The sequence below is a fragment of the Macrobrachium nipponense genome, chromosome 30, assembly GCF_015104395.2.
Source record: "Macrobrachium nipponense isolate FS-2020 chromosome 30, ASM1510439v2, whole genome shotgun sequence".
In the NCBI taxonomy this organism is placed as follows: Eukaryota; Metazoa; Arthropoda; class Malacostraca; order Decapoda; family Palaemonidae; genus Macrobrachium; species Macrobrachium nipponense.
In genome coordinates, this window is record NC_087218.1 from 32,939,779 (window position 1) to 32,949,302 (window position 9,524).

Below are 9,524 nucleotides of genomic sequence, written 5' to 3' on the forward strand. Positions count from 1 at the left end.
TTAATTATTTCTAGATATGCTTAACTGACAGTAAGTTATCTGGTTCCAAAAATACACTCCAACCTCGAATAATCTTGACCGTTGACAATTAAGGCAACACAAAACTGACGATAAAGATGACGAAAACGGGAGATCTTGAGTGTCACGTTAGCAAAACTGTTTCAGTATTCTCACTTTCATAGTTTCATTCAGTTAAGTTTCTGAATCTGACCTCACTTAAAAATTTGGGATTTTAATCTCGCCTTAATTGCTTCTCATTTGCACCAGCTATTCTGGACCTGATTTTTCATGATTTTATTTTATTGCCCAAGAGTTGATGTTCTTACAAAGCATGAATGCGATGTTGTCATTATGGCTTTAGGGATTCAAAATGAGTCTAGTATGAAAAAAAATATCACGTGAAATATAAAAAAAATAGGGGGGCACGATGCCGTGATAATTTCGGTGGGCCTAATTCAGTCATCGGAAGAGTTGGGCATTGAGTTTTTCCCCTCGTTTTAATCTTCACACGATGGACAGGGACATCTATCAGAAATAATGAGAACATTTTTTACTGTTTTAAATCGTGCTGGTGTGGAAAATAACTCGAAGCAGATGCATCTGAAAACAACGATTTCGTCACTCTTTGACAGTTTAACAAGACTGATTTCTTGGCAATTAAGAATTTGTATCTTATCCACCCAATGAAAGACTTTCATCTGATTTCATCACGGTAGGCACTCAGTAGCTGTAGTAGTCGTGTCTTAACAAACACAATTTAAAAAACAAAAAAGTATCTTCGGCTTTCCAGAGGTATATCCATGTTGGGGTAGAGACGTCTCAGAGGTGCAAGATTCCGATGAAAAATTTCTCGGTGAGGGCCGTCCTTGTTGATATTTGTAGTAGTAGTAGTAGTAGTAGTAGTAGTAGTAGTAGTAGTAGTAGTAGTAGTAGTATAGTAGTAGTAGTACTTGCAAATTTCCCTTGAAATGGCTCCTTGTAGATTCTGATAAAGGTCTATTAGTAGTAATTGTAGGTACTGGTAGTTGTTGTTGGGGTTTGCCTTTGAAACGGCTCCTTAGAGATTTCAGATAAAAGTCTGCTAACCCGGGAACAACGTTGCTGGGGGATATTCAACGGTCCACCTCTGATTCGTCAACCACATGATCCTCGCTTCGCTTAGTACCACTTTGATGCTGTAGTGCACCAGATCGCCTGACTTCAGGATAGGCCCACCGGTGGCCTCACACAATTTACCTGACAGAACTTAGATTAGAGGAAAAGAGGCTTTATCAGTTATGTATAAATAATAATAATCTAATATTTTACACAAAATTATAAATAAAGTCTGTAGTATTCAAAGGTAGAAGGTGAAGTGCCCCAGGATAGTGAAAAGAGAAAATCCCATTCTTAAAAAGTCATTCGTTGTGCCCAAGAAAAAAAAAGTCGTTGAAATTCCTGTGTTTGGGTGCCCCTTGGTGGGATAAGAGGGCGATAGGAATGACGTCACACAAAGATGTCAATACCTTATTGGCCCAGTTGAAAATGAGAGGCCAATAAGAATAGCCTAAAAAGTTAAAACTGGCGTAGGGCCATCAGGGACGTCATTTCAGATTTTTGTTGGGGGGGGGTGGGAGGGGTGGGCAATGAGGGTTTGGTGACCGAAGCGAGCCTAATCAGCTGTTTTTTTAAATTTTCTATTTTTGACCTATGTGATGTGTTTTTTGAAGCCCCATGAGCAAGGTATTTCAGCAAAAAATATATACACCCACTACTGTTTATTGATCTCTTCATCACTGGTAGCTAGTAGACAGACAAGGATCAAGAAAAGTGATATTTCCGAGAAATTGCATAGATTTATGATTGCACATTTAAACAGAAAACATGACGTTTTTGATTTTACATTCGAATGAAAATATACTTTATAAATCAAATAATAGTGCCATCGGCTGGCAATACCGGCCATTAATGAAAATTATGAAACAACTGCATCATTAGTGTAAAGGAATTTATATTATGATTATGAAACAAAAAGAAATACTGTTGATAATTTGAGTACCCCAAATGAAAATAAAATAACATAAGAATAATAATGTTGATCATTTGAGTACCAAAACTGAAATAGAATAATATAAGATTTGTAATTACATTCATACACAGAATTACACCAACGGGTACCGACGGTGCCTCATGCGAACAAAATCATTCACTATCTCTTCCAAATAAAATGACTCAACCATATATATGTTTTTCTGTGGCCATCAACAACAAGGTCGCCCTCAGTTGTTGTTTGCAGGTAGTTCTTTGCATGTTTTAACACAGAAAAAACCTCTTGTTGCTTGAACCTGTACTGTAAGCCTACTCAGGCTCAGTCAGCTATTCAGTGTAAACAAAAATTCGTAGCGAACTAGTGATATTATCGATGAAGAATGGATCGGATTTTGTTATGGAAAACTTGATTAATTGAAGTTTTATGGATAATCCCTTCCTCTGCAGACCTCATAGGTAGGTTAAGACTACAGACACAGGCATACACGCACATGCATAATACACATATACATACATATAGACAGACAGGCACATAGACAAACGAACAATGTGTGCGATAGAGAAATATAGATAGATAGACAGACAGACAGACGAATAGATAGATAGATAGATAGATAGATCGATCAATAGACAGATATAACTTAATGTGATAATACATTTAAATTTCGGTAGGAATAATGGAAAACCAACTGCTGTAACTTCTTGGGGCTTGTGGGGTGAGGGGGCAAGCTGAGGCTTTGGAGGGCAAGTTGAGACTTGGGGGGCGGCGTTGGCAGTTGCCCCTCCGGACCCCCTAAATGACGCCCCTGAGGGCCATAGGGTACACTTAGAAATTCGTACACTTGAAAATTTGTAAGAATCTCAAATCGGAGAAGAAATATAATAAATAGATTGAATAGAAAGCATTCGTGCAAAGAAGCAGGTATGATACGGAATTTGAGAGATACTACCTGGAATGATGATTAAATATTTGACGTGAGTAATTAAAATGAGCTGATGTAATCCTTCACATCATATAATCAAGGAAGTATTCACATGCACATGTGCGCGCGATTACGAGTATATAAATGATATAAAAGCCAATTCACTTGAGGTAGATTCTTGGGTGAGCCCTATCTGTTTGGTTTTTGGAACTGGTAGCTACCAGGAGGTAGGCTGCTCGCTCAGTCTCTCATATTTTCGTCTGTAGCCTAGAAAATGAGCAATATTATTTTTATATTTCTTCATTTGTCTCACGTTTTGCACAAGATCTGGAAGTTTTGGTCGTACTATAGGATTCGGTATTAATTGTACATCTAAATCATTTTTCCTGATACCAGTAAGATAAAAGACATAGAAATTACAAAGAGTAAAATTGAAGAGAGAAGCATTTAATTCTTTATACCTGTTTTCCTTATCATCACATTTTGCATCAGTCATGCGATCAAGATAAAAAAAAAATTATTTTCATACGACAAATTCGTCCTGAATACGCTGGTGCTTTCAGGTTTTAGATGCGTGTGATATGTGAAGAGAAAATGAAGAATGTCTTATTATGTTGTATCCATACTTGACTCAGCTGAAAGGAAAACAATCTTAGTTCGTTGTTAACAATCTTAGTTATTTGTTTATTACTCCACTGAGACAATTATTTCATATTACCCAATAAGTCTCTGATATCTCTTTCGTTTGAAAATATATTCATATAAGAGAATTAGAAACAATATGCTGAACCAACCTGATTAAAGCTTAGGTTGAGTTGAAGTTGTGTTTTATCTTATTAGTCCCAGGAAAAAAATGATTTACATAGTCGTACAGTTAATACCGAATCCTATAGCATGACCAAAACTTTGCGATCTTGTGCAGAATGTGAGACAAATGAATAATTATAAAATCATTGCTAATTTTCTAAGCTATAGACGAAAATAAGAGAGCAAGCCGCCCCCCCTCCCTACAAGTACCAGCTGTTAGTCAGCGGTCACCAAAACAAACTGTCCCGCAGGCATAGGGTTCACTCAAGAATCGACGTACGCACGCACGTGCACAATTTTTTCCCTTCTCTCTCAATAAGTATGAAAGTGGTGAACCAAAAAACACCAAGCATTAGTGAATCTTGCAGCAAACCTCTGTTGCAAGCAAAAATGAGTCACGAAGAAGCCCAAGACTACATATTAATTCGAGAAGACTAGGGTACAGTTCGTTAGGATAAATTCTAGAAGAAGAAGAGCTCTTAGAGGCTATTTTGCCATTACTTCCTAAGAACAGTAAACTACAGGAACAAGTATCAACTACGTGTAATAAAATCATCTTTCATAAAACAGAGGCAGTCGCTGAAAGACCTAATTTATTTACGAAGCGAACTTCATGGGGGAATTACACGGAAAAAATGAACATGAATATTTCACAAAAAAAGAAATATGGGCTACAGTAAACAAAATTAAAGGAATCCCTGCTAAGAAAAACCACCCATTAACCAATAATGAAGGGATATCAATCTATGACCCATTAGAAAAGGCATAAATGATGGCTGCAGCCTTTGGGAAAAACTTGTGTGACGATAGAATTAGAAAATGAAACTGAAATGCTTAAATTTACTGAGGACTCAAAAAACAATGATGAATCTAAGGAATACAACAAGTTATTCTCAATGTCTGAGCTGGAAAACTGCATCAGAGAACTACCTACCTAATGAAAGTGCAACAGGGCTAGATAAAATCCACAACCAGTTTATAAAAAACCTCTTCAAAGAGAAACGACACCAAGATTTAGGGTTTATAAATAAAAATTGGAAAATTGGAAAGTGCTCCAAAATATAGAGGAAAGGTTTAATCAGCTCATGCTTAAGACCTGGTATAAACCTGGAGAAAAACTGGAATCCTACAGACCAATCGCACTACTATCATGTCTTGGTAGGGTAATGGAAAGGATGGTATTAAGACGTATGTACTGGATAATAGAAGAAAATGAATAACTTAGTAAAAATCAAAGTGGTTTCAGGGAAACGCGAAGCACACTAGACCAACTAGTAAGACGAGAACATGAAATTAGATCATCCCTAGTAAATCGTAGTTACAGTGATTATTTTCTTTGACTTGTAGAGTGCTTATGACACAGTTAACCACACAGCATTGTTATACAAATGAGTAAAAATAGCTACTGGAAGATGAGTGGCATGGAATGAAAGTTTCTTTAAAAAAATAGAGAATATGTGGTTAATGTGGAAAATAAGTACTCTGTAGCCAGGAGGATTCTAGCTGGAGTTCAACAAGGGTCAGTATTGAGTCCTACTCTCTTTAATATCATGTTGATTGACATACCAGATGTTGATCCAGTAACAAGCGTGGAATTTGCAGATGATAGCGGACTTCTTTGAAGTAGCTTGTAGGTTAATACAAGAAGCTACAGAGAGACTTTATGAGTGGACCGAGAAGTGGGGATTAATACCAACAAGACAAAGGTTATGTACTATACAAATAAGAAAATAACAGTACCACCACAGATTCAAATAGCAACCAATGTAATAGAATGGGCAAGTAAGTACAACTATTTGGGTTTGATATGGGACAGTCCTACACTAGCTTGGACTGATCAAATTAATTACGTACAATAAACATGTTATCAGAGGTTGAATATATTAAAAGCTGGTTGCTCAAACTCTTTGGGGGTGGGGGGAGTGGGGGGGGCGAGGCTGACAGACAGGAATACCTAGATCAAGTTTTACAAATCATATACATATAATAAGTAAAATAGAATATGGAATTGAGGTAGACTTATCTGCAGCAAAAAGCAATCTAGAGAAGCTTGAGGTTAATCAAAATTTCGCAATAAGAAGAGCACTAGGAGTAAAAAGTACTTCACCAATTATGTCATTACAGGTGAAATGTAACATTGAACCTATTAGAATAAAAACAATATAAAATATTAGCGTACTGGGTCAAACTGAAACATGTTGATAAGGGTCACCCTGAATGAAATGAAATCCTAAGGGATAATAGGCTAAAGGGAATTAAACTGGAACTCGAGTTACTTCAGGAAACCTTTCATTCAAAGGTCATATGACATCATTAGGGAGTGGGAATTAAATTAGGTATATACGAAGAAGAAAGGGCATTTTCTGTCCTAGGACATGGCAAAACATTAAAAATATGTTAAAACATCACCAATGCATACAACTGATAAAGAAGAACCAAATTCTAGGTTCATTCAGAAGTTTGGTAAGTTAAAGGAGGACATGTATGGACAGATGGCTCTAAGAAGGAAATAAACAGATCCACAGAGGAATTGGGCATGTGCAGCTGCATTGGTAATTCCAAGTCTTGATTTTTATTGTAGTTTGAGATTGAATCCACTTACATCTATCCTAGGAGCTGAATTATTGACTATACGTGAAGCACTCTGATGGGTTAATAACAACTATAGATGCAGAGAGGTTGTAATATTTACCTCTTAGAATTTATTAGAAATAATGGTGTGCAGAGATTTAAAGAAATCGTACGTAACATCCAGTCAATTCTATCATAACTAAATGACACCCAAAGTTTGTAATTCTGCACTGGGTGCCAACTCATAAGGGAGTCCTTGGGAATGTGCTGGCTGACGAAACAGCTAAACAAGATTTGGAAAATATTTGCATTATGAATAACAACTTAGCTATAACAGAGAAGAAAACAGCTTTTAAAAAGAAAAATGAAGGAAATGTGGCAAAAAGAATGGAACTTCATGGAACCGGGTAAGTGGCTTGGAACCTTTAAACCCATTGTAAGAGAGTGGGAAACATCTCATTGTAAAAATAAGAAAGTAGAGACCATCTTGGCCAATCTAAGAATCGGACATGTCAGAGTAAACTCTTATTTGCATACAAGTAGTCATTGTAATATAACACAAGATATCCAACACATCATTATTAATTGTAGAAAATTACAGAAGAAAGGAATACGTTGACAGCAAAACGGACAGCAATGAAAGTAAAGTTTAACTTAAATAACTTACTAGGAATACATAGAGATAAAGAAGTTCAGAACAAAGTTACAAAGTACTTCATAATGGTTTTCACAGAAAATGGATCGAGATAAAGAACCAATGAATTTCAGACCTTTCCACTATTAAGAGTGCAGTGACACAGACAGCTTGAAACTACTGAGTTCTAAATCTTTACGGACAGCCAGATAATATGTATTTTTATTTAAATATTTATTGTTGCCATGAAATGTTTTTTCTCTCATGGTAAGTGAAGTTGGCAGACTGAAAAAGTGAGAATATTTTTTTTTTACACATTTTGAGAAACTAAAACAGCACTACACGAGAATATACATACAATGTAATAAGCAAGAAAGAAACTTTACCCTGCCATACATGCACAGTGCGCACAAAACATTTGACAAAGTTAAATTAGTTGAGAGCGTCGTCTGCCATTGTTCGCTTTTGGCCACCAGCGTAATGCGTATGCGCTAGATATGCTTCATTTGTGTTCAAACATAATCTCTCTTATACTCAAGAGGAAAGCTTACGATTTATCATAATAGTAACTATTTCCAAAAACAGGATAACTAAGATATGATTAATTAGAAAATTGTTGCTGGCATCATGTAAGCAAGGAGTGGCTGAAGACGCAGTAAAAACAGCAAGAGCGTTATGTAAAGGCTTTAAAGCTGGGAGACAAGAAGATCCCTTTTGTTGCGTTTGAAATCTTGGTATGTTGCTAGAAATATACTTAAATCCCTTAAGGTTGACGAAGGCAACTGTCCTCCACGCCTACGTGAAGACACTAGGGTGTTAAGTGTAATTCTAACATATCAAATTTTAATAAACAAGAAAAATGTCTTACTACTTTATCCACTTGACACATTTGGGGTGATATTCAAACTGAGAGATATGAATGAAAGTAAGTTCAATCTCACCTTTAGGATCAGCGGGACTGCAGTCGAAGGAGAACTTATACCTTGTTTGTGAGCTCTTGCTCAGAGGGTTTACGGCCATGTAAAAAACAGCGGTTGATACGTGGATGCTTCCTGAAAGATTAGAAAGAGGGAGGGGGAGTCATATTGTCATAAAAGCATAAATTTTGGATGCATGGAGGAAGTGAAAGATTTAGGATATTTTGATTCAAGAGTCAAATGCCACAGTGTAAGCCTACAAGTATACTCAGAGGGGCTTGTAGGCTCAAATATGAAGAGGATACGAAGAACAAAATATTTTTGGGAGGATGTAAAATACGTGTCTTTTACGATGCTGTTCGAATTTTAAATTCATTTTCATCTTTTGTTTGATTGGTCGTATCCTCACTTAAACTTGATTGATACAGTTAGCTGTTTGAAAATGCTTCGAGGTTAATGTGATAGAATTTAATGAATTTAATGGAGTAAAATGCCAATGGCCTATGCGTCAAGAAATAGATCATCATTGGATATCACTGCAGAGCAACTATCATTTCAAGGATGTCACACTCACACACACACACACACACACACACACACACACAGATGCATTTGTTACACATAGGCCTAACAACCTCCCCGATTACCTTCGAAGGCAACGTGCAGCTTCTGATCTTGGTGGAAGAGTACCGGAGGAAGAAATTTCCATGGCAATATTCTTCTCGTTTCCCGAATTCCTTCTTCTCGTAGGCCTAGTATGGACAGAGCCTCTGCTTCGGCGTAGGAATGGCAGGTTGCTGCCGTGGCCGCCAGTGTTATCAACAAAGTCAGCCACGACATTTTTTTCGCTGGAGGTGACGCAAAAACCTCTTGGCTTGGTCCTGGTGCGACACAAGAAAAGAAACACTTTCATTATATGGGAATTTGAGGAAGCAGGGAAAAGCTTTGATTATTTTGCTGGATAATATCTATTGCATAACGGGAGAAGATCGGACGCGTTCAAGACACTTTAAACCAAAAAATTGGCGAACTGAACGCGTCCAACAAACACTTTACATTGTTTCACCTTGAGTCTGAATATACATCACTTTTTATCGTTATTTTAAGTTTCTTTGCAGTATATTCGCGTATTCTTCAAAAATAAACCAGACAGTGAAACCAGTGATCAAGTGACTTTCAGACCAAGAAGGGACCTGAAGTTTGTTTGCTTAATAAATAATATAAGGATGATTCATACGAAAATCTGGCCAGATCCAAGTCAATTCTGAGTTGGACAATCACTGCACACAACCTTCACGAGCTGCTGGTAAAAAATGGTCCACCCGAAACCTGAGTAGAGTCAAATATTTCTATAAGATAGGCTGGGTGAAGAATCATTTAGTCTCCAGTACACCTGCGTCCGCAACGCAGGTGTGATATCAAAAGGATGAGAAAATCATTTGCATAAAAGGGCGTCACGGAAAGAGATTATTTAACTTTTTTTTTTATTCGTTAGTGATGCTAAGAATTTTTCTTGAAAGGGGAATTCTAACATTTTCTTGTGACGATATAAGGACATTTGGAATTTTGTCCAAGATGGAAAAAATAATAGGCACGAGGAAATAAATTTTGATACCGAAATATGGCTACTTTTTCTCACAATAT

General features: G+C 36.9%; 1 long non-coding RNA gene across 4 annotated transcripts in view; it reads right to left on the bottom strand.

Moving 5' to 3' along the window:
• LOC135202412 (uncharacterized) overlaps positions 1-9,214 on the bottom strand; it is a 9,495-nt gene extending 281 nt beyond the window's left edge. Inside the window, exons 1-4 of one of the 4 annotated variants that reach the window (XR_010311730.1) lie at positions 9,172-9,214; positions 8,528-8,761; positions 7,905-8,015; positions 1-1,236 (exon numbers count right to left, since the gene is read on the bottom strand). The exon at positions 1-1,236 is cut by the window's left edge and continues 281 nt beyond it. This is a non-coding gene — a long non-coding RNA (uncharacterized LOC135202412). Of the gene's footprint in view, positions 1,246-7,904; positions 8,016-8,527; positions 8,762-8,946; positions 9,093-9,117 lie in introns of those variants that run through there. The other 3 variants (XR_010311728.1, XR_010311729.1, XR_010311731.1) reach the window with 3 other exon arrangements.
• Between the last annotated feature and the right edge of the window lie 310 nt (positions 9,215-9,524).